The sequence below is a fragment of the Oncorhynchus tshawytscha genome, linkage group LG29 (assembly GCF_018296145.1).
Source record: "Oncorhynchus tshawytscha isolate Ot180627B linkage group LG29, Otsh_v2.0, whole genome shotgun sequence".
NCBI lineage: Eukaryota > Metazoa > Chordata > Actinopteri > Salmoniformes > Salmonidae > Oncorhynchus > Oncorhynchus tshawytscha.
Genome location: NC_056457.1, coordinates 12289789 through 12312855, shown reverse-complemented (window position 1 = coordinate 12312855; position 23067 = coordinate 12289789). Strand labels below are relative to the sequence as shown.

At 42.6% G+C, this 23067-nt stretch overlaps 1 protein-coding gene and 1 pseudogene across 3 annotated transcripts in view; one reads left to right on the top strand and one right to left on the bottom strand.

Moving 5' to 3' along the window:
- LOC112227917 (transcriptional activator GLI3-like) overlaps window positions 1–6405 on the bottom strand; it is a 144122-nt gene extending 137717 nt beyond the window's left edge. For all 3 annotated transcript variants that reach the window (XM_024392919.2, XM_024392921.2, XM_024392920.2), the window contains exon 1: window positions 6024–6405. The gene's annotated coding sequence lies outside the window, so the exon portion shown is untranslated. The remainder of the gene's footprint in view (window positions 1–6023) is intronic.
- Window positions 6406–10509: 4104 nt separating this feature from the next.
- On the top strand, window positions 10510–10649 carry LOC112228078 (annotated as a pseudogene).
- The last annotated feature ends 12418 nt before the right edge of the window (window positions 10650–23067 follow it).

Here is a 23067-nt window from a genome sequence, read left to right as displayed (position 1 = left end):
CTGTTACTCTCTCTTATTCTCTGTTACTCTCTCTCTTGTTCTCTGTTACTCTCTCTCTTTTCTCTCTCGTTCTGTTACTCTCTCTTTTCTCTCACGTTCTCTGTTACTCTCTCTTGTTCTCTGTTACTCTCTCTCTTATTCTCTGTTACTCTCTCTTTTCTCTCACGTTCTCTGTTACTCTCTCTTGTTCTCTGTTACTCTCTCTCTTATTCTCTGTTACTCTCTCTTGTTCTCTGTTACTCTCTCTCTTGTTCTCTGTTACTCTCTCTCTTTTCTCTCTCGTTCTGTTACTCTCTCTTTTCTCTCACGTTCTCTGTTACTCTCTCTTGTTCTCTGTTACTCTCTCTCATGTTCTCTGTTACTCTCTCTTTTCTCTCTCTCGTTCTCTGTTACTCTCTCTCTCATTCTCTGTTACTCTCTCTTTTCTCTCGTTCTCTGTTACTATCTCTCTCTTCTCTCTCATGTTCTCTGTTACTCTCTCTCGTTCTCTGTTACTCTCTCTTTTCTCTCTCTCGTTCTCTGTTACTCTCTCTTGTTCTCTGTTACTCTCTCTTTTCTCTCACGTTCTCTGTTACTCTCTCTTGTTCTCTGTTACTCTCTCTCTCTTATTCTCTGTTACTCTCTCTTGTTCTCTGTTACTCTCTCTCTTGTTCTCTGTTACTCTCTCTCTTTTCTCTCTCGTTCTGTTACTCTCTCTTTTCTCTCACGTTCTCTGTTACTCTCTCTTGTTCTCTGTTACTCTCTCTCATGTTCTCTGTTACTCTCTCTTTTCTCTCTCTCGTTCTCTGTTACTCTCTCTCTCATTCTCTGTTACTCTCTCTTTTCTCTCGTTCTCTGTTACTATCTCTCTCTTCTCTCTCATGTTCTCTGTTACTCTCTCTCGTTCTCTGTTACTCTCTCTTTTCTCTCACGTTCTCTGTTACTCTCTCTTGTTCTCTGTTACTCTCTCTCATGTTCTCTGTTACTCTCTCTTTTCTCTCATGTTCTCTGTTACTCTCTCTCTCTTCTCTCTCATGTTCTCTGTTACTCTCTCTCTTTTCTCGCTCTCGTTCTCTGTTACTCTCTCTCTTTTCTCTCTCTCGTTCTCTGCTACTCTCTCTTTTCTCTCTCGTTCTCTGTTACTCTCTCTCTAGTTCTCTGTTACTCTCTCTCTTGTTCTCTGTTACTCTCTCTCTTGTTCTCTGTTACTCTCTCTCTTTTCTCTCTGTCGTTCTCTGTTACTCTCTCTCTAGTTCTCTGTTACTCTCTCTCTCTTGTTCTCTGTTACTCTCTCTCTTGTTCTCTGTTACTCTCTCTCTAGTTCTCTGTTACTCTCTCTCTCTTGTTCTCTGTTACTCTCTCTCTTGTTCTCTGTTACTCTCTCTCTCGTTCTCTGTTACTCTCTCTCTTGTTCTCTGTTACTCTCTCTCTTGTTCTCTGTTACTCTCTCTCTTGTTCTCTGTTACTCTCTCTTGTTCTCTGTTACTCTCTCTCTAGTTCTCTGTTACTCTCTCTCTTGTTCTCTGTTACTCTCTCTCTAGTTCTCTGTTACTCTCTCTCTTGTTCTCTGTTACTCTCTCTCTTTTCTCTCTGTCGTTCTCTGTTACTCTCTCTCTATCTCTCTCTCAGGGAAGCTGGTTGACCAGGCTAATTGGCAGGTCCAATCTGGGTTTCCGTGAGGCCAAAGCCCTGGAAAAGAAACGGCCACTCTGACTCTCAGCCTCTACGGCAGCTTGAGCTCTGCCCCCCCCAATTTCTGAAAGAAGAACTACTGGCTACTTTGCTTGCACGCTCCTGTGTGCGTGCGTGTGCGTGCGAGTGTACGTGCAAAACATGTCTATGATGGGGATATTTTATATTGAGGTGCGTTTGCATTTTAAAACATGCAGGTGGAGTAAGAGCACATTTGGAAGCCCATGTGTAGGGTGTGGATGTGCTGGTTTATCTAAATGCATGTGTGTGTATAGGCATGTCATTACACTTGTCCCTCTCTCTCTCTGATCCCCCTTCATCAGATCAACCACCCCCCTCCCCTCACTTTGCAAAAGACATGAGCCCAGTGAAAGGTGCCTTAAGTGGGGCTCCTTGAAGCAGGGAGTGGGGGGGGGGTGAATGGGGGTCCCGCTCTGGGACGCAGCTGGTGGAGGTGGAGGGGAGCTGGGGGAGAAGGAACACATAGCATATTAAATCGGCTGGCGGAGGCCGGGTAGGTCCACGCGGAGAGCTAGGAGAGCCAGATCTGAGGCATGCCCTGAAGGGATGGCTGGGCCTGGGGATTAGGAGAGCCAAGGAGAAGCCCTCGTGCTGCGCTACGCCGCACGCCTGCCTGCCCCCCTTCTTCTCTCCGCTCACACGCAAATGCATCCAGACACTTTGGCGTAGGCTACACTTGGCGGCGAACTGCCACAGCCCAAACTTTTTACAAGGAGGCGAAGGAGCCTCTCACTCATCACACATGCACCTCCGTCTCCTGTCTCTCTGCCTTTTTTCCCCCTCAATATCTCTCTCACTCTTTCTCTCTCCTGGACTTGTTCTCTCCCCCCTCAACTGTGCCTTTTCGATTTCATGTCGATATATCAAAGTTCAGAATCATCAAAGTGAGCGACTCCTATTGGGGCCCGTCTATTCATGAAGCGGCTATACTCACACGTAGGGGAAAGATGGATTGGATAGCCATTGTGATGCCATGTTTACTTATTTCTGCCAACATGCTCTGAATAGATGAGGTAACTTGCACCTCTCCTCACCTGCTAATGTCAGCGGTGGTTTGTGGGATAGAAGTACTTAGCGCTCTGCTAAAGAGTTGTATGATAAACCTTTCGTCACATTGACATCCGTGACCGTCGAACGGCCTGTGAGTACCGCAGCAGGAATCGCACCCCATATCTGCCTCATACCCAGGGATCCACACCACAACAAACCAAAAATGTAAATAAATGCTACAAAAAAATGCCTTGGTCCTTATCTTTGATCAAAACAACTTCCCCTAAATGAACCTGGCAGAGCAATACACTTGCTATCTATGAGTGTGTCTTTATAGATGCTCATTAGCACGTCATTAGGGCCTCATGCATACACACCTGATAACAGGTATTCTTCCTCTAGGATGTAAAAGGGCCTAAGGACAGAGGCCTGCCTAGAACAGTGGATTTGCGGGCCGGGGCGAGGAGGGGTCCTTGATTTAAGAGGGTAATAGAGTGTCATCTTGGTGCATTAACATCTGCTTGTGTGACAGGTCCTATTTTGGGCAGGTTGGAGAGGTCACGGGTGCACTGCCTGGTGTTTTTGTAGCGATGCATAATTGAATGTAAAGGTGTGCTAATGCGGAGATAAAGGGCTGCTCTGCTTTCTGACGGGCTGAGGAAGGATAGGGGTTATCCGCGAGTTTCCTTCCCTATCCGTGGGACTGTGAGTTACAGATTGCCCCCTTCACCAGACAGGCACTGATTCATCTCCGCTGGCAGAGAAGAAGAAAAACCTGGGCTTCTTCAATGTGCCTTTTTTATTATTTTTTTAAATACCAGATTATCATCTTTAAACATTGTGTGTATTTATCACTGTTGCTGAATCATTTATGACATGCAGTCCTTGTTTTGTAAAATTGCACCTGTTCAAGTGAAGCTGCAGCCCCTAGCTGAGCTCTGTTCTGTTCTGGAGACATTGTAAAACAGTAACGCCATACATATTTATAACACTGAGTGTGTTCATCAGATATCATTCATATTTAATATGATTAAATCATAAAATATCTCTGGCTCCATGCACATTATTATATACATGTACTTAGAGCCAATCTGTGGTTATTTCAGAGCATCATTTTCTCGTGGAAAATATCTGCCATCCATTAAGGCTAAATAGAGCTCAAATTAATATAATGACATTTCATGTTGCTTTTGTGATCATTAAATCTGGAGGTAAGTAATCACACATTCTTCAGGAAAAATGCACTCTGTCAAAGAGATTTCTGTCGACAATCAATCACTACTATTGCGGTAAATCAAACTCAACAGCAAAAACCCAGAAATATATCAATGGTAGAATATTTTTTATGTCCATTGCATCCTCTGGAAATAAAATAACAGATTATAATTTCAAAATAAAATGCAGGTAGGCCTTATCGAATTGAGGTATAACATTAGGATTTGTGAAAGCCAAACACGTTGTTCCTGTTGATTAAAAGGCTAAATGCATTAATAAAATGTCCTGGTTAGATAAGGATACCAATGCACTATATTACTGTACCAAACACATGTTTTGAGTATGAAAAATAATATATTGAGCTAAAAGAAAGGTTTATATATTCCTTGATGTTCACACTTACCAAATATTATTTCAGCAAAATAGTTGAGCCGTTTCTTTTATCAATTAAATTATTATTCTGTAGGCTAGCCTAATAAGCATTTGATTTCAGAAATAAGTGCATCATTTCAAACAAAAGTATGCTTTAAAAAAAAATAATGTGTAAAAACAGTCACTAAATTAAGTGGGTTATATGTTCTTGCAATGTTTTTATTTATTTACAAATTACCACCTTAAGAATTGTATAAAAAAACGCGCATGGCAAAAAAAATAATTAAAAGACAGCACATGACAGATTTTTCATAAGGGCATTAAACTGGCATAGTCCAATCCAGATGACCATGTTCTTAACCCGAGGGGGGCTTTTTATCTGCACAAGCTCTTAAACTTCTATTGTTTTGCATTCAACTCTTACTGCTCGTTCTCAAGGCAGTTAGATCTCCGTTAATAATTTGCCAAGTGTCAAAGAAGGTTTGGCTGAGCCGTCACCGCACGGCTGAACGCCTCGAACCTTCGTCGTTTGTATAGCGGCGTGAAACCCGAGACACAAACGGTCCACCAGTCACTCACAGCGAATCCGACAAGCAGATAAAATGTGGAACAGCTGGCGGGGAGCAGAAGGAAAAGTTTAAAACAAATATCTCCACATGTGGAGGCGTGCTGCCATGATACATAACGGACCGAAAAGTACATACGCAGAAAACTCAATGGATAAAAGACGAAAAATTATAGGCCGAATAATTAGGCCTGATTATAATAAGGGCAATAAAATATTTGGGGGAAGTATCCAAATGTGCCCGCACTAATTATTAGTAGCATATCCTGTATTTCAACTCAGAAATTAAATGTTATATTTATAACGTTTCTATTTAATTTGATATAACCCAGTCAGTGTTCTACTATTGTCAAACTCGATCAAATGCTCATTATATAGGTCTGTGCCTTGTAAAGGCTGTGCCTTGTTAAATACATGTTGGCCTAATTGTATTCCAACATTCATATTTTGATTGTAGAAATAGAGACATCAGTGATTGCATTCGATTGTTATCAGAATAGGCTATACTCGATTCAGGAAAATGTTCCATAAATTATAGTAATGCAGTCATAACTCATATTAGACATAATGGATGAGACCGAATCGATAACAGGCACGACTTGGTAAAATCGCGCTGAAATATGATCACATGTAGGCCTAAATATGCATGCCCCGTGCGTTTCTTTAGGCAAAAGTCCAAAAAAGTTGTGTCTGTAGTGGAAGTTCCCAAAGTTGTTTCAGCCCACACTTCTCAACAATGCAATTACTTTTGCATTAAAGTGTTTACAAAAAGAATAGCTTCAACCTTCCATAAAATAAATGTAAACGCACTTTAACAACCATTGTGTTGAATTAACAGAGTGAGTGTGAGTTTCTATCACTTAAGAAATTACATAGGCAAAGTTGAGAAAATGTGCAATGGGTCAACTTTAAAGAAAGTAGAAAACAACTAGAAAGCATCCAGGAAAATAAATAGTAATTTTGTGTGATAATATTTGTGAATAAATTGAGTTTTTATACAATTTTATTATTTCATCACCACCCTCCGATTTGTGGACTTCTATGAAATTCCAACTTATTTGAAACGTGATACCTCTGACAGTTTTTGAATAGACGTCGTGTTTTCTCCCTCAAAACTTTCAAAGCCAGCAAAGAGCAAAATGTTCAAAGGGAACAGTTCATCATGCCTCGTCGTGTTTTTTGCACTTACGTGTTCGAAGGATGTTTCCCTCCAATAATTCTTGATCTTTTCTGTCTTCTTCTCTTAAGTGAAGTATTTTTTTCGCTTGTTGCAGATGTGCCTCTCGCGCTCTGGAGTTGTGAGACACCAACTCCGAAAACCGCTCTGCCAGACTTTTCCTTCTTTTCCGCGTCTTTCTCCTTTTCACAGTTTTCTGAATAGAGCGAACACTGAACTAATACTGTGAGCCTCCCTGCATACCTGACGATGGCCGATGATGAACCTGTATGAATAAGACAACATAAGTGTTTACAAAAACGTGTGGACTGTTGTTATTACATTAAGTATGCTTTTCGAGGAGAAGAGGGCGAAGTGTAGAACTCCAGCTGCTCTTTCCCTCGCCTGACTCCTCCCTTCGGATCGGGCTCCCTCGCACTCTACCTCCCTCTCTTTCTATTCTCCCCCGCTTCCCCGCCCTTTCTCTTCGCTGCTCCGGGCCGCAGTTTCCTGAGACGATGTAGACATGGTTGGAACGAATGGACCGTTGTACAGTACCAGTCCCATGCAATTGCAAGAATTGGCAAATACTAATATTTCACTTATAGCAATACTCCTTAGGATGAAGTTTGTGATTTCGGGTGTCCGTGTTGTCTTGTTACTTATGATAGTTTCAACACCAGTGGCTGGGCATCAGCACAAGTGGCCCTATTAACGATTGGGTTTAGACCTTTTTCGCAAACAATACATCGAGCATGATAAATAATCAGTATTAAGGATAAGATGGGCATGGTTTATTTCAGTATGAGTTAATGTAATAAACCATACACACATTCTATAAATATGAACATTATATATATATACACTACTGTTCAAAAGTTTAGGGTCACTTAGAAATGTCCTTGTTTTTGAAAGAAAGGCACATTTTCTTGTCCATTAAAATAACATCAAATTGATCAGAAATACAGTGTAGACATTGTTAATGTTGTAAATGACTATTGTAGCTGGAAACGGATGCTTTTTAACAAACTATCTACATAGGTGTAAAGAGGTCCATTATCAGCAATCATCACTCCTGTGTTCCAATGGCACGTTGTGTTAGCTAATCCAAGTGTATAATTTTAAAAGGCTAATTGATCATTAGAAACCCCTTTTGCAATTATGTTAGCACAGCTGAAAACTGTTGTTCTGATTAAAGAAGCAATACAACTGGCATTCTTTGGACTAGTTGAGTATCTGGAGGATCAGCATTTGTAGTTTCGAATAGAAACAAATAACTTTCTTCTGAAACTCATCAGTCTATTCTTGTTCTGAGAAATTAAGGCTATTCCATGCGAGAAATTGCCAAGAAACTGAAGATCTTGTACAACACTGTGTACTACTCTCTTCACAGAACAGCGCAAACTGGCTCTAACTAGAATAGAAAGAGGAGTGGGAGGCCCCGGTGCACAACTGAGCAAGAGGTCAAGTACATTAGAGTGTCTAGTTTGAGAAACAGACACCTCACAAGTCCTCAACTGGCAGCTTCATTAAATAGTACCTGCAAAACACCAGTCTCAACATAAACAGTGAAGAGACAACTTCGGGATGCAGGCCTTCTAGGCAGAGTTGCAAAGAAAAAGCCATATCTCAGACTGGCCAATAAAAATTAAAGATTAAGATAGGCAAAAGAACACAGACACTGGACAGAGGAATTCTGCCTAGAAGGATAGAATCCCGGAGTCGCCTCTTCACTGTTGACGTTGAGACTGGTGTTTTGTGGGACAAAAAATTGACAAAATGGACAAAAAAATGTGCTTTTCTTTCAAAAACAAGATCATTTCTAAGTGACCCAAACTTTTGAACGGTATATACAGTGCCTTTGGAAAGTATTCAGACCCCTTGACTTTTTCCATATTTTGTTACTTTACAGCCTTATTCTAAAATGTTTTTGTTTTTTTAACTCAGCAAACTACACACAATATCCCATAACGACAAATCTAAAACATGTTTTTATACATTTTTACAAATGTATAAATTTAAAAAAAAAACTATGTAAAAACATTATTACATAAGTATTCAGACCCTTTGCTATGAGACTCGAAATTGAGCTCCGGTGCATCCTGAGCTCCGGTGCATCCTGAGCTCCGGTGCATCCTGAGCTCCGGTGCATCCAATGGAAACATTGATCATCCATGAGATGTTTCTACAGCTTGATTGGAGTCCACCTGTGGTAAATTAAATTAATTGGACATGATTTGGAAAGGCACACAGTTGACAGTATTTGTCAGAGCAAAAACCAAGCCATGAGGTCGAAGGAATTGTCCGTAGAGGTCCGAGACAGGATTGTGGCGAGGCACAGATCTGGGGAAGGGTACCAAAAAAATTCTGCAGGATTGAAGGTCCCCAAAAACACAGTGGCCTCCATCAATCTTAAATGGAAGAAGTTTGGAACCACCAAGACTCTTCCTAGAGCTGGCCGCCCAGCCAAACTGAGCAATCCTGGGAGAAGGGCCTTGTCAGGGAGGTGACCAAGAACCCAATGTTCACTCTGACAGAGCTCTAGAGTTCCTCTGTGGAGACGGGAGAACCTTCCAGAAGGACCACCATCTCTGCAGCACTCTATCAGTCAGACATTTCTGGTGGAGTGGCCAGACGGAAGCCACTCCTCAGTAAAAGGCACATGACAGCCCGCTTGGAGTTTGCCAAAAGCCACCTAGAGACTCTCAGATCATGAGAAATAAGATTCTCTGGTCTGATGAAACTAAGATTGAACTCTTTGGCCTGAATGCCAAGCGTCACGTCTGGAGGAAACATGGCACCATCCCTACGGTGAAGCATGGTGGTGGCAGCATCATGCTGTGGGGATCTTTTTCAGCAGGAGGGACTTAGAGACTAGTCAGGATAGAGGGAAAGATGAACGGAGCAAAGTACAGAGAGATCCTTGATGAACCTGCTAGAGCACTCAGGACCTCAGACTGGGGCAAAGGATCACCTTCCAGCAGGACAATGACCCTAAGCACACAGCCAAGACAACACAGGTGTGATTTCGGGACAAGTCTCTGAATGTCGTTGAGTGGCCCAGCCAGAGCCCGGATTTTAACCTGATCGAACATCTCTGGAGAGACCTGAAAATAGCTGTGCAGCAGCGCTCTCCATCCAACCTGACAGAGCTTGAGAGGATCTGCAGAGAAGAATGTGAGAAACTCCCCAAATAGAGGTGTGCCAAGCTTGTAGCATCATACCCAAGAAGACTTGAGGCTGTAATTGCTGCCAAAGGTGCTTCAACAAAGTACTAAGCGAAGGGTCTGAATACTCATGTCAATGTAATATTTATTTGCTAAAATTTCCAAAAAACAGTTTTTGCTTTGTCATTATGTGGTATTGTGGGTAGATTGATGGGGGGGGGAAACGATTTAATAAATTTTAGAATAAAACTGTAACACAACAAAATGTGAAAAAAGTCAAAGGGTCTGTATACTTTCCGAAGGCACTGTATATGTACAGTACCAGTCCAAAGTTTGGACACACCTACTCATTCAAGGGTTTTTCTATATTTTTTACTATTTTCTACATTGTAGAATAATAGTGAAGACATCAAAACTATTTTTTAAAACACATTTGGAATCATGTAGTAACCAAAAAAGTGTTAAACAAATCAAAACATATATTATATTTGAGATTCTCCGAAGTAGCCACACTTTGCCTTGATGACAGCTTTGCACACTTTTGGCGTTCTCTCAACCAGCTTCATGCTGTAGCGTCATTCTTTCTGTGCTTTCTCTTGGAGTGTGGGGTGGCTTCGTGATCTACATTTCACTAATTCGGGTAAAGTTAAGTTGGTATTTAAAATCCCATTCCCATATCTCTAACTAATTGAAATATATGTATGTTTACCATGAGATTCAGATAAACCTAAAGTAGGCCTATGTATAACTGGGTCCCTCTTTACAGTAGGTACGGAGTGTGTAATTGCAGAGAGTAGATAGCCTACATAGCAGCCTTCTTACAACAGTTTTACCTGTCTGTTTCATTACACATTCAACCTGAGAAACAACCATCTAAGATAGGTCACTTGCTCTGGGTATTCCCCCTATAAAGTCCCATTCACGTATGAGGGGGAATTATGTGATGCGTCAAGCTTCTTATGATAGGGAAACTGGAAAAGTGGTCCCCTGGGCCACAGCCTTCTGAATGAGACCTAATGTTATGGTAAGGAGGGGGGAAAGCTTTCCTGTTGGGTTATGTGTGATCAATATACATAATCAATATGCATGGAAATTGTGGTAAAAGAGGCGTACAGGGGTCTGTATCAATCAATTGAGAGGTGGGGGTTTGGCAAAAAATCACCAATTATCGTTTAAGCAGGATTTGACTGTGTGTGTGTGGTCAAGAGGTCATTGTTGTCCAGTGGTCTATGGATTTGTCCTAAACAGTACCTTATTCTCCATATACTGTAGTGCACTACTTTTGTCAAGAGGGCTATGGGGGACTAGGGGGCCATTTGGGACGCATCGTATGATCATTCTATTTAGGTGTCACAATTACATATCACCGCTATGTTGTAGCAGAGGCAACCAGGCTCGGCCATTGCACTCCGGCCGTGCCGACCCTTGCAAATTCCCCAAAGGTGGGAATCTTGATTGCATAAATTGTGTTAGTGGGGGACTGCGTCCCCACTGAGAGGGACTGTGGGGGACTCTCCCCACTGAGAGGGACTGAGAGGTACATAAAGAAAAGATGTAGAATCATGGTCAAATCAATGCCCCATAAGCATTTTTCAGTGTTGTTATTTTTTTTAAGCTGTAATCGCAGAGAGTGAGACCTCTGGTGTCTAGTCCTATGTAGATAATTACGACTAGATAATATTGACTAATCACTCTCGTGATCAATAGTGTGTCATACCCATAGACTTCCAGTCATTGCACTAACGCTAGTTAGCATTGGCTCACAAAAACGACCTCTAACTTCCTTCATACTGGACACAGAGACATACAAATGGTATCGACGAGTTCATCTGACTGGGGAAGTAGATAAAATCCAGAAGCATCCCATTAACGCTTTCAGATTTAAATGTACGCTATTGATTTTGCTGTGTGTCTTACAGTGGACCTTTGACTGGGCATGCTTTGCTGTTGTCACTGTCACTGATTGGCCACTTCATGCTTCCTGCTTATAATTTTATTAGAATAGAATAGAATGACTATTCCCAGAAGAAACTTCAGTTTGTACAATCTATGTTTACTTTGTAGTGCCCTCTTATAAAGCTCTCAGTGAACTGAATATTTTTTACCCTAAGTTTTGATGAAATGCACTATTGGATTACAGGGAAACTGTTATACAGGCACAAGCTATCCCTGACCACATACATACAGTATACAGGAACTATTTTCTAATATTGATTTACACTCCCTCTTTGCCCTCAGAACAGCCTCAATTCGACGGGGCATGGACTCTACAAGGTGTCGAAAGCGTTCCACAGGGATGCTGACCCATGTTGACTCCAATGATTCCCACAGTTGTGTCAATTCTTGATACACACAGTAAACTGTTGAGCGTGAAAAAACCCCCAGCAATATTGCAGTTCTTGACACAAACTGGTGTGCCTGGCACCTACTACCATACCCCTTTCAAAGGCACTTAAAACGTTTGTCTTGCCCAATCACACTCTGAATGGCCCACGTACACAATCCATGTCTCAGTTGTCTCAAGGCTTAAGAATCCTTCTTTTAGCTGTCTCCTCCCCTTCATCTACACTGATTGAAGTGGACTTAACAAGTGACATCAATAAGGGCTCATAGCTTTCACCTGCATTCACCTGGTCAGTCTATGTCATGGAAGGAGCAGGTGTCCTTAATGTTTTGTACACTCAGTGTATATCATAAGGCCTATCTTTGATGGCCTAGTTTGAACCTAACACAGTTGTGTTAGGAAACTCCTGGTTTACAAGCCACATCAGCCTTTCAAGTCATATTATGCTGGCTTGCAAAGTGATGTGTAATATTGGATTCCAACCATAGTTAGGATATCCAACAGATTGAATTTTTATTCACCCGCGCCCTGCATTCAGAATGACGGTCAGGTTTAGGAAAGTTGATAAGAAGACTACCTAAACCGGGACAACCATCTCAGTAACAGGTGCAAAACATCTCAAATAAATGTATGTTATTTATCTTTGTGTATCATAAAATTAAAGTATTCTGACCCTTTGACTTTTTCCACATTTTGTTAGGTTACAGCCTTATTCTAAAACTGATTAAATTGTTGTTGTTTTTATCATCAATCTACACACAATTACCCATAATGTCAAAGAAAAAACAGTTTTTTAGAAATGTTTGCAAATCCATAAATAACAACAACTGAAATATCACATTTACATAAGTATTCAGACCCTTTACTCTGTACTTTGTTGAAGCACCTTTGTTCCCAATTACAGCCTCAAGCCTTCTTGGGTATAACGCTACAAGCTTGGCACACCTTTATTTAGGGAGGGTCTCCCATTCTTCTCTGCAGATCCTCTTAAGCTCTGTCAGGTTGGAAAGGGAGTGTTGCTGCACAGCTATTTTCAGGTCTCTCCAGAGATGTTCAATTGGGTTCAAGTCCGGGCTCTGGCTGGGCCACTCAAGGACATTCAGAGACTTGTCCCGAAATCACCCCTGCGTTGTCTTGGCTGTGTGCTTAGGGTCGTTCACCTGTTGGAAGGTGATCCTTTACATCAGTCTGAGGTCCTGAGCAATCTGGAGCAGGATCTCTCTGTACTTTGCTCCGTTCATCTTTGCCTCCATCCTGTCTAGTCTCCCAGTCCCTGCCGCTGAAAAATATCCCCACAGCATGATGCTGCCACCACCATGCTTCACCATAGTGATGGTGCCAGGTTTCCTACAGATGTGACGCTTGGCATTCAGGCCAAAGAGTTCAATCTTGGTTTCATCAGACCAGAAAATCTTGTTTCTCATGGTCTGAGAATCTTTTGGTGCCTTTTGGCAAACTCCAAGCGGGCTGTCATGTGCCTTTTGCTGAGGAGTGTCTTCCGTCTGGTCACTCTACCATAAAGACCTGATTGGTGGAATGCTGCAGAGATGGTTGTCCTTCTGAAAGTTTAACCCATCTCCACAGAGGTACTCTAGAGCTCTGTCAGAGTGACTATCAGGTTCTTGGTCACCTCCCTGACAAGGCCCTTCTCCCAGGATTGCTCAGTTTGGCTGGGAGGCCAGCTCTAGGAAGAGTCTCGGTGGTTCCATACGTGTTCCATTTAAGAATGACGGAGGTCACTGTGTTCTTGGGGACCTTCAATGCTGCAGACCCTTTTTGGTACCCTTCCCCAGATCTGAGCCTCGACCAAATCCAGTTTCGAACCTCCACAGACAATTCCTTCTACCTCATGGCCTGGTTTTTGCTCTGACATGCACGGGCGACTGTGGGACCATATATAGACAGTTGTGTGCCTTTCCAAATCCTGCCCAATCAGTTGAATTTACCACAGATAGACTCCAATCAAGTTGTAGAAACATCTCAAGGATGATCAATGGAAACAGGATGCACCTGAGCTCAATTTCGAGTCTCATAGCAAAGGGTCTGAATACTTATGTAAATAAGGTCCATTTGAAAAATATATTTACATTTGCAAAAATGTTTAAAAACATGTTTTCGATTTTGTATGGGATATTGTGTTTAGATTGCTAAGGATTTTTTGTAATACATTTTAGAATAAGGCTGTAACTTAGAAAAAAGTGGAAAAAGTCAAGGTTCCTGAATACTTTCCGAAGGCACTGTACATGCAAAAACACAGGTATTAAAAACAATCCTAAAACATCTACCTGCAGTAGAGCATGCTGGGAAATATGATAATGATGGGTGTGATTTCAATGGGACTGTTTTACTCCCCACAGTGTAAAACAATATCTCCGGTTATTAACACCAACACGGGGGGTTATTTTACACCACTGAGTGTTAATTTCACGCTTGCATTTCACTCTTACTTAACTCCTGAATCAACACTAGAAATGTTAAACTGAAAAATCAACACTGGCCAATTTACTGTGCACGAGTCATTCTCCTGTCTGTTTGTGAAAGCTTGTGCTTATCTGACCCAGACTACACCGAGATAAAGTCCTTGTTATATGTGTCTCTCAAAGAGAATCATAGGAGCGGGGGAGGACAGGGGAGACAGTGGGGAGGGGGAAGGAGTGATGGAGGGAGGTGGGGGTGCACATGGACATCAGTGGGGTTAGCAGCTCCCGAAAGTATTTCATCAAAGAGGGCTAGGATCCTAGGGATTGAGATTCAGCCTGGAGGCAAGTAACCGATGGTCTCCCAAGAACATATTCCAAAGTAGAACTCAGAGAGCCAAAGCACACATCAAAAGCACCTCTGGAGCCAAAGCCATTCTGGAGGAGAAAGAAAGGGGTACCGGTCTCTACTTGGCACCCTCTAAGCCCCAGATCTCACCCCAATAAAGGAGGAACTACTGTTTGTTCCAGACCTGAGATCTACTGCAGTCAGAGAGGTGCACACCAAGGCAGGCAGGCAACACAAGCACACACACAATAATACAGTATACAGTCTCACATGACAAACAAACAAAGGCTACACATATTGTATTCATTTCTGAGACATTATTGTACTGTAATAGTGTTATACTAAACAATCTGATATGAATTGTATGCATTTGTTTGTCTTCAGCTACACACTGATTGAGACATGACAACAAATATGTATTGTAATACTGGAATAGTCTTTTTACAAAAGGTAATTTCATGATCTCAATGAAATATAATGCAATGGCCTGTAATGTCTACATTACACAAGTAACATAAATGGAGTACTTGGCAATATGGAGTGTGTTGAATTTTTCTCTCTAATTCTATCCCATTGGACAGATGTCACAGTGAAATGGATATGTCAGCAGAAAGCATATGATATCCATCCAGATGTGACCTTTAGCATAGCATTGGACATACCAGTGATGTGTTCCAAATGGCACCCTATTCCCTACATAGTGCACTACTTGGCCCGGGTCAAAAGTAGTGGACTATGCAGGGAATAGGGTGCCATTTGGGATGCAACCCCAGAGAATGGCAGGCTTGTTCAGTGAGTTGTGCAGTTGAGAGCCGCATGCCGTCTCTTCTCGAGTTAACACCAACGGTTGCAGGTCAAGAAGCAGTTTTTATTCCTTTTGGACCAATATTGTGTATGTTTCAAAGCTTCCATTTAATGTATAAGACAATACATTTGTAATACTTTCTTAATCACAGCTTTGTAAAGTCAATGGATAGAGGCGGCCTTGACTGTTTATTTGAGCCCCACTTGTTTGTGTAGCACATGGGGTTGTGTGAACCTTACTCATCAGCCTGAAGTGTCATCACTTGTGCCACCAAACATTTTGGTGGCGCAGACAGGTGCTTCGAGGGGGGCGGTCACGTGTGCCAGCAAGGCAGAGGTCTTGGGGTTCGAGCCTCGTTGTGAGCCGAATCAGGAGGAAGTGGTGCTACTCTATTAAATAACGCTACTCCATTATACTTCATGGCCAGGCATGACAAGGCAGAAAACAGAATTGGGCTACCTGGCCCAGCGGCCCCTGCTTCCCAGTGTGTCAGGGGAAAGAGCTACTGAGGGGCAAATAAACACACCACAAAGGACCACTTTACCGACCACTAATCTACTCCTGAAGAGAGCATTAGGCCTCGTCCATCCTGAAGCTGTATACACAGGGTTCAAGTGCTCCTCCGCACACAGACACACACACAATGAGGCTCACAGCCATCTCGCCAAACCAAAGAACAAACATTGGAACACACCACTGAGATAAAGCCTCTCTCCTCTCTCATTCTATCTCTCCTCCTTCCTCCTCTCTCTCGCTGCTCTGCTGACTCTCTCTGTGCCTGCTGGAGGTATATCGGGTGTCTATGAGTGTTCCATTAGCATGCATGACTGATAACAGGCGCTCAGTCCCCCCCTGCCCTTATAGTCGGAGAGAGGGATATTTGCAGAGTTATTTAGAATCTGTCAAAAATAATAAACGCAAAACTATATCCACTTCGGCTATTTAAGCAATTTCCCTGTGATAACGTCCCGAGGGGATCTCATGCAGCTTCCAAATGACGACATAATGAAACGACGACGCCTGCACCCCCTTATCAGGGTGGATTAAAAGGGAATAATCAAAGTGAGGGGGTTTGGAGCCTTGTGTGGCATTAATATGATTATCTAATGGACTCCAATGGAAAAGCATGTTAATTCCACTTAAACGCAAGACCTTTCCCAGCCCTATCTCCTCCTCCTGGCTCCTCTGAAGTAGTTCTCCTTCCCTTCTCGCCCTCTCTCTCCCTCTCTCCCTCCTTTCCTCTCTCCTCTCCTTTATGTGGAAATAATCTCATCTCTCCTCAGCAGAAGTCATTATGTGTACGAACGGCGAACGTGTGAGAGTTTAGCATTTAATCCCCCTAGTTTTTTCACCCTCGCTTTTTTCTTTGGGCCTGATTGGAGTGTGTGATGCCCTCTCTTAATTTTCAGACAAAAGCTCTCAAGGCGGTTAACAATATTCAGAATTGTTCTCCATGCATGGACATCCTCGCTGTTGCTGAAAGAATGTGGGTCACTTTCCGACAAACTCAAAATCAAACTTTTGGAGCCACCATTGGAAATTGCGTTACACGCTCCCTGATATTAGGCTAAGTAAGTCAAGATTGGACTATTGGATCAGAAAGGTATTCTTTCGCTTTGCTGAGGAGAGTGCATACTTCAACTCTGACATGATGACAAAGTTGGCAAAGTCAAAGTTCAAGTGAACAGTTCTTCCTCTACACACTAGATAAGGATATGTACGCACCCTTCTGGCTGAATGTTGACAGGAAATAGACGACGCAGTATGTATCCTAGCCATTTGAAGGGCTGTAAAGCCTTTTGTTATCAGACCCACAAACAAACTGTAGCTGTACTGGCTAATACTCATTGGAGAAGATTAGCTAAAAAAAAACCTCTCTCCTTTTGATCCCAAAACAAGATGGCCGACCAACCTTTCCACCTCGTCAAGGGGGCCATCCATCACATTAAGGACCATTAGGACCAATAAGACTCCTTCAACTGATAGCCCAGTCCATTCTCCTCCAGTAACAGCAGCAGCAATGTGGACCAGACCACTACACACACTCCACACATCCTGAAAGCAGACAGAGATCCCACAGGATACAGTTAAAAAAGAGAAACATCAATATTTCAAACTACTCTCTCTTTCTGGTCCACATCAAAGCTTTCCGCTCCCATTGAAATCCTACAGGTAGTGATAGAGCTCTATTTGTTTTTTTCTCCCCCCGGTACAGCTGTAGAGACCACAGAGATTCCCCCGCTCTCCTTTAGAAAACCTCTCGTTTACACTGTTCGTCTGTCTCGTGGTTCACCGCCTCGCGTTTTGGAAGAAGAAGTGCATAGGGGAGGGCTGGAATTAGAAAGGAGAAGACATACTAGGGACATCTAGGGGAATAGTTGTATCTCCTCAATGTTGCCGGATAGCCTGTGAATACTGCATGGAACGGGATGTTAGTTTGACTTTGAAGGGCTCTGTGTCCTATGTGGGAGTGGAGAGTGTGGAGAGCTCTCGACAAAATGATTGAATGAAAGAGTATTGTACAGAACCTTAACTGTATATTGAGCACTGTATTACAGTAGGCCTTTCATATTATTGCCTTTACATTGATGTCTAAGCTCATCTCTGATTCACACGTGCATATGCACATTCACAACAGTCCATATATGACACAAGAGACTGAGTCTAGTGAATCAGTTAAAAGTAGAGAACATGCATAAACGACGGATTCTTGGAACCAGAAATGACGTCAAAAAGGCCTTCCATTTGAAATGAATCAGAAATGCAGGGAAACGATTGTTCGACAGACAATCCACGAAGAGGAACCATCTGACATGCCAAACCTGTCAGGGGAATGTACAACCCCTGGGAGAGCTCCCCCAGCTCGAGGAGGAGGAGGAGGAGCATTGATAATTGGTTGTTGGAGGATATTTGTACACAGCAAATTGGCCTGTGTTACCTAGTGTTCATTTTTCTGTGTAATATTTCTAGTTTTAAAACTTGAAACTTAATCTTATGCTACAAAAAGACAACATACATTTTTCGAAACAAATCTTTCGGTTTCAGGTTGTCTTTATTCGCAACAAAGACAGAAAGTGAAAGACAAAACAGTCCGGGGGTATCCTGTCCGGGGGTATCGTCAGACGGGGCCACAGTGTCTCCCGACCACTCCTGTCTCAGCCTCCAGTATTTATGCTGCAATAGTTTATGTGTCGGGGGGCTAGGGTCAGTCTGTTATATCTGGAGTATTTCTCCTGTCTTATCCGGTGTCCTGTGTGAATTTAAGTATGCTCCCTCTAAATCTCTCTCTCTTTTTCTCTCTTTCTCTTTCTCCTTCTCTCTTTATTTCTCTTAGAGAACCTAAGCCCTAGGACCATGCCTCAGGGCTACCTGGCATGATGACTCCTTGCTGTCCCCAGTCCACCTGGTCTTGCTGCTGCTCCAGTTTGCTGCTCCAGTTTCAACTGCTCTGCCTGCGGCTATGGAACCCTGACCTGCTCACCGGACGTGCTACCTTGTCACAGACCTGCTGTTTTGGACTCTCTCTCTCTCTCTACCGCACCTGCTGTCTCTAACTCTGAGTGATCGGCTATGAAAAGCCACCTGACATTTACTCCTGAGGTGCTGACCTGTTGCACCCTCTACAACCACTGTGATTATTATTATCTGACCCTGCTGGTCATCTATGAACGCTTGAACATCTTGGCCATGTACTGTGCCACCCGGCACAGCCAGAAGAGGACTGGCCACCCCTCAGAGCCTAGTTCCTCTCTAGGTTGCTTCCTAGGTTCTGGCCTTTCTAGGGAGTTTTTCCTAGCCAAAATGCTCTACATCTGCATTGCTTTCTGTTTAGGGTATTAGGCTGGGTTTCTGTACAGCACTTTGTGACATCGGCTGATATAAAAAAAGGGCTTTATAAATACATTTGATTGATTGATTGATTGATAAACTGGTCAAAACGGTGTGCAGGTGAGGTTGGAAGCCCAAAAGGCATGTTATGAAAACCACACCACAAATATCAGTACAAAAAAAGGTTGTTCAATCAGTTAATATTAATTATAATTGTACATGATATACTCAGTATACAAGAAAAAACATGTTTGATTATGTGTGTGTGTGTGTGTGTGTGTGTGTGTGTGTGTGTGTGTGTGTGTGTGTGTGTGTGTGTGTGTGTGTGTGTGTGTGTGTGTGTGTGTGTGTGTGTGTGTGTGTGTGCGAGTGTGAGAGTTAGGCTACATGGAGGAGAATAATGGGTAGTTTGGTTCATCAGGCTGACCCCCAGTCTTCGCTTGAAATGATTGAGGGAGGATGATGTTTTGGCAATGTGAAGATAAGAATTCCAGAGTATGGTACCTCTGTATCTGATGCAGAATTGACTATGTGAGGTGCGGCAGTGGGGAGGATGAAGGTTTTCGCAGTGTCTTTCTTGTGTTATATAGATCGATTTCAGAATTAACCTGGAAGAATCCAAAATCCATTTAGTTAGATTTATTGCACCCGTTACTGAAATGGTTGTTCCAGTTTAAATGGTTTAGGTAGTCTCCTTTATCAATGGTCCTAACCCTGACAGTCATTCTGAATGCAGATTGAGGGTGAATCAAAATTCCAACTATTGGATGTCCTAACTCTGTCTAGATTGCAATAGGAATTACACATTACTTCGTAAACCAGCATTTTGTGATTTGCAGGCCTGATGTGGCCTGTAAACCAGCAGGTCCCCAACACCACTGTGTCAGGGTAAAACGTATGTATATGTAAATGATTGGCATAAAGTTTCATTTTAATGATAACATTTAGTGATAGAGCCAACTCGTTCGCGAACGACCCAAGAGCCGGCTCTTCTAGGTGAACGTTGGGAGCCGGCTCGCTTATCAGAAGAGCCGAATCTATTTATCAAATATTTGTTTAAATTAAGATACGAATAATCAAAAGATTCAAATGAATAGAATTAACTAATTCAAAGAACAAAAAAATATATATAATAACATAGGCCTAAATGCTCAAGCGCACACACATTTGTTCTGACTGTCTGCTCAGACTAACAGCCTCACCTGTTGTTCCTGTCAATCAGACACGCAGTGTCAACCAATGAACCAAAGAGCCGGGGGGAGAGAGGAAGGACAGCTGTGAAACTACAGCTGAAAAATGAGTCGGAAGCACAGTAGCATTTGGATGCATTTTAATAATGTAGACAATGTTAGAGCACAGCGTAGAATTTTCCAAAACAAAATCTCAGATCAAGCCGGATCTACGCACAACCGACACCGGCATATGCAAACTGTGCACCCAACTGTGAAGCTAGCTGTAGTGGAGCTTCGAGAAACGGCCTGCTAGTGATAGTGGTGGAGCCAGCACCTTCACACGTGGAGATGTATCCACTCAGTCAAGTAGGCCTACTCTGCGACCCACAGCAACGCAGTCTTCTATGGACCAGTTTATGTGAAAATCTATGTCTGTAACAAAACAAGGCCAAATTGATATTGCATTGGCTAAAATGATTGCCACCGATTTCCAATCATTTTCGATTTTGGAGGACAGAGGTTTTGGAAATTATAGCAATAATCTAAATTCAATGTACACAATTCCAAGCAGGAAAACCCTTTCAAAATCACATTAAAAAGCTGTCTTCTGGACTGCTTTGAGCTCAGCAACAGACACACCTCAGAGAACTCGGCAGAAGAACTGTTGAGAGTGGCCAAAGAATGGCAAGTAGATGGAAAAGTGGTCTGTTGTGTTAGCGACAATGCAGCTGTCGTAACCAAACGTAACCAAAGCATGAACATTTTTAAATGGACCCATCATCCATGTCTTGCTCACACACTCAAGCTGATTGTAAGAGATGCTCTGAAGGTGATGAAGCCCACTGTGGACAAAGTGAAAGCAGCTGTGGAATACTTCCACAGGAGCACAGTAGATGCTGAAAAACTAAAGTCTACACAACGCCAGATGGCGATGCCTGAGCTGAGGCCTAAACAAGACTGCACTACAAGGTGGAATTCAACATTTTATATGTTGAAGCGGTATCTTGTGTCAAAGGACTCCATCATCTCTACCCTGGTTATTGTCAATGCACCTGTTGATGCTCTGACCCAAGAGGAATGGGAGGTGGTGGAGGAGGTGTGCAGAGTCCTGGAACCCTTTGAGCAGGTCACTGTGGAGATCAGTGGAGAGAGGTACAGTAAGCAGTTATTACTACATCATTATTATTTATTTAATTTTATTTATTCAAAAAAAGTTTTACCCCCTTTTCTCCCCAATTTCGTGGTATCCAATTGTTAGTAGTTACTGTCTTGTCTCATCGCTACAACTCCCGTACGGGCTCGGGAGAGACGGAGGTCGAAAGCCATGCGTCCTCCGAAACACAACCCAACCAAGCCGCACTGCTTCTTAACACAGCGCGCATCCAACCCGGAAGCCGGCTGCACCAATGTGTCGGAGGAAACACCGTGCACCTGGCAACCTGGTTAGCGTGCACTGCGCCTGGCCCGCCACAGGAGTCGCTAGTGCGCGATGAGACAAGGATATCCCTACCGGCCAAACCCTCCCTAACCAGGACGACGCTAGGCCAATTGTGCGTCGCCCCACGGACCTCCCGGTCGAGTCTCTGGTGGCACAGCTAGCACTGCGATGCAGTGCCCTAGACCACTGCGCCACCCGGGAGGCACTACATCATTATTTAATCCAGTATTATATATGTATATGAGCAGTAGGTGAGAATGTAGTATCAGTAGACAAAACATGAACTAATAAGTTACTGTTCTCTCTTTTCAGCTATGTGACAGTCTCAAAAATTATACTCCTGTGTAATGGTCTGCAGGGAATCACAACCAGCTGCCAGAGAGAAGCAAATGTAACCACAGGACATGTGACAGAGTTACATCATACCCAAGAAGACCTGAGGCTGTAATCGCTGCCAAAGGTGCTTCACAAAGTACTGAGGTAAGGGTCTGAATACTTATGTAAATGTGATATTTCGGTTTGATATTTTTTAAATAAATTTGCAACAATTTCTAAAAAACAGTTTATGCTTTGTCATTATGGGGTATTGTGTATATATTGATGAGTGGGGAAAAAACAACAATTGAATACATTTTAGAATAAGCTTGTTTCGTAACAAAATGTGGAAAAAGTCAAGGGGTCTGAATACTTATTGAATGCACTGTATATATACGTCTTAGTGTTAAAAATACAATAAGGTTTTATTGCATAAAACTGAAAGTGTTAATTCCCTAACCCTGATAAAGTGTAACTGAGTCAGCACTAAGTACAGTGTTATTTTAACAATCAGAAGTGTGGTCCCGTATAAACACTGTCCCAGTGTTAAATTTAACACGGTCAGTGTTGATTTAACACTGGAGAATTTGCTGTGTTTTCCTAAGTATTTCCACGGAACGGATGGTTTTGTTTTGTGATCTTCTAACTTTCATCCACCATTGAGGTTATTTTGTCATTTGTTCCTTTTTAAAGATTGTTCTGTACATGCTATTTTTTCACGACATGAGAATCATACATTAAGGACCCAAAGCAAAAAACAGATGAGACAGTTTTACAACTGGAAATCCCTTACGTTTTAACATGAAACCACTTTAGAATCAAATCAAAGGAATTATCTATTTGATATTGCTTTGGCTTTGTCTGTGTGCAATATGTTGGATTGTCGCTGGATTTGCACACAAAAAAAGTCATACACTGCCAAGTTCTGAAATGGAGGAATATGTGTGTGTGTGTATGTGTGTGCATGCTTGTGTATTTTCCCCATAGCCCTACAACTGTGTATTGTGGCTGGGTGTTTAGAGTGTGTGGCGCCAGAACAACACAAGGGCTCTTCCCATCATCACCATCGTCAATCTGTGACTGTCACTCAGAGTTGGACAGTGACAAATGACACTCCCAGTCAGTCACACACTTATCACCATACAGGTAACACACAGCCCTGGAAAGGACGGACATGAAATGGAAACGTCTCTCTTTCTGTCGGCCTGGGAGTCTGAAGTGAAATATTAACTGAGGAAGAGA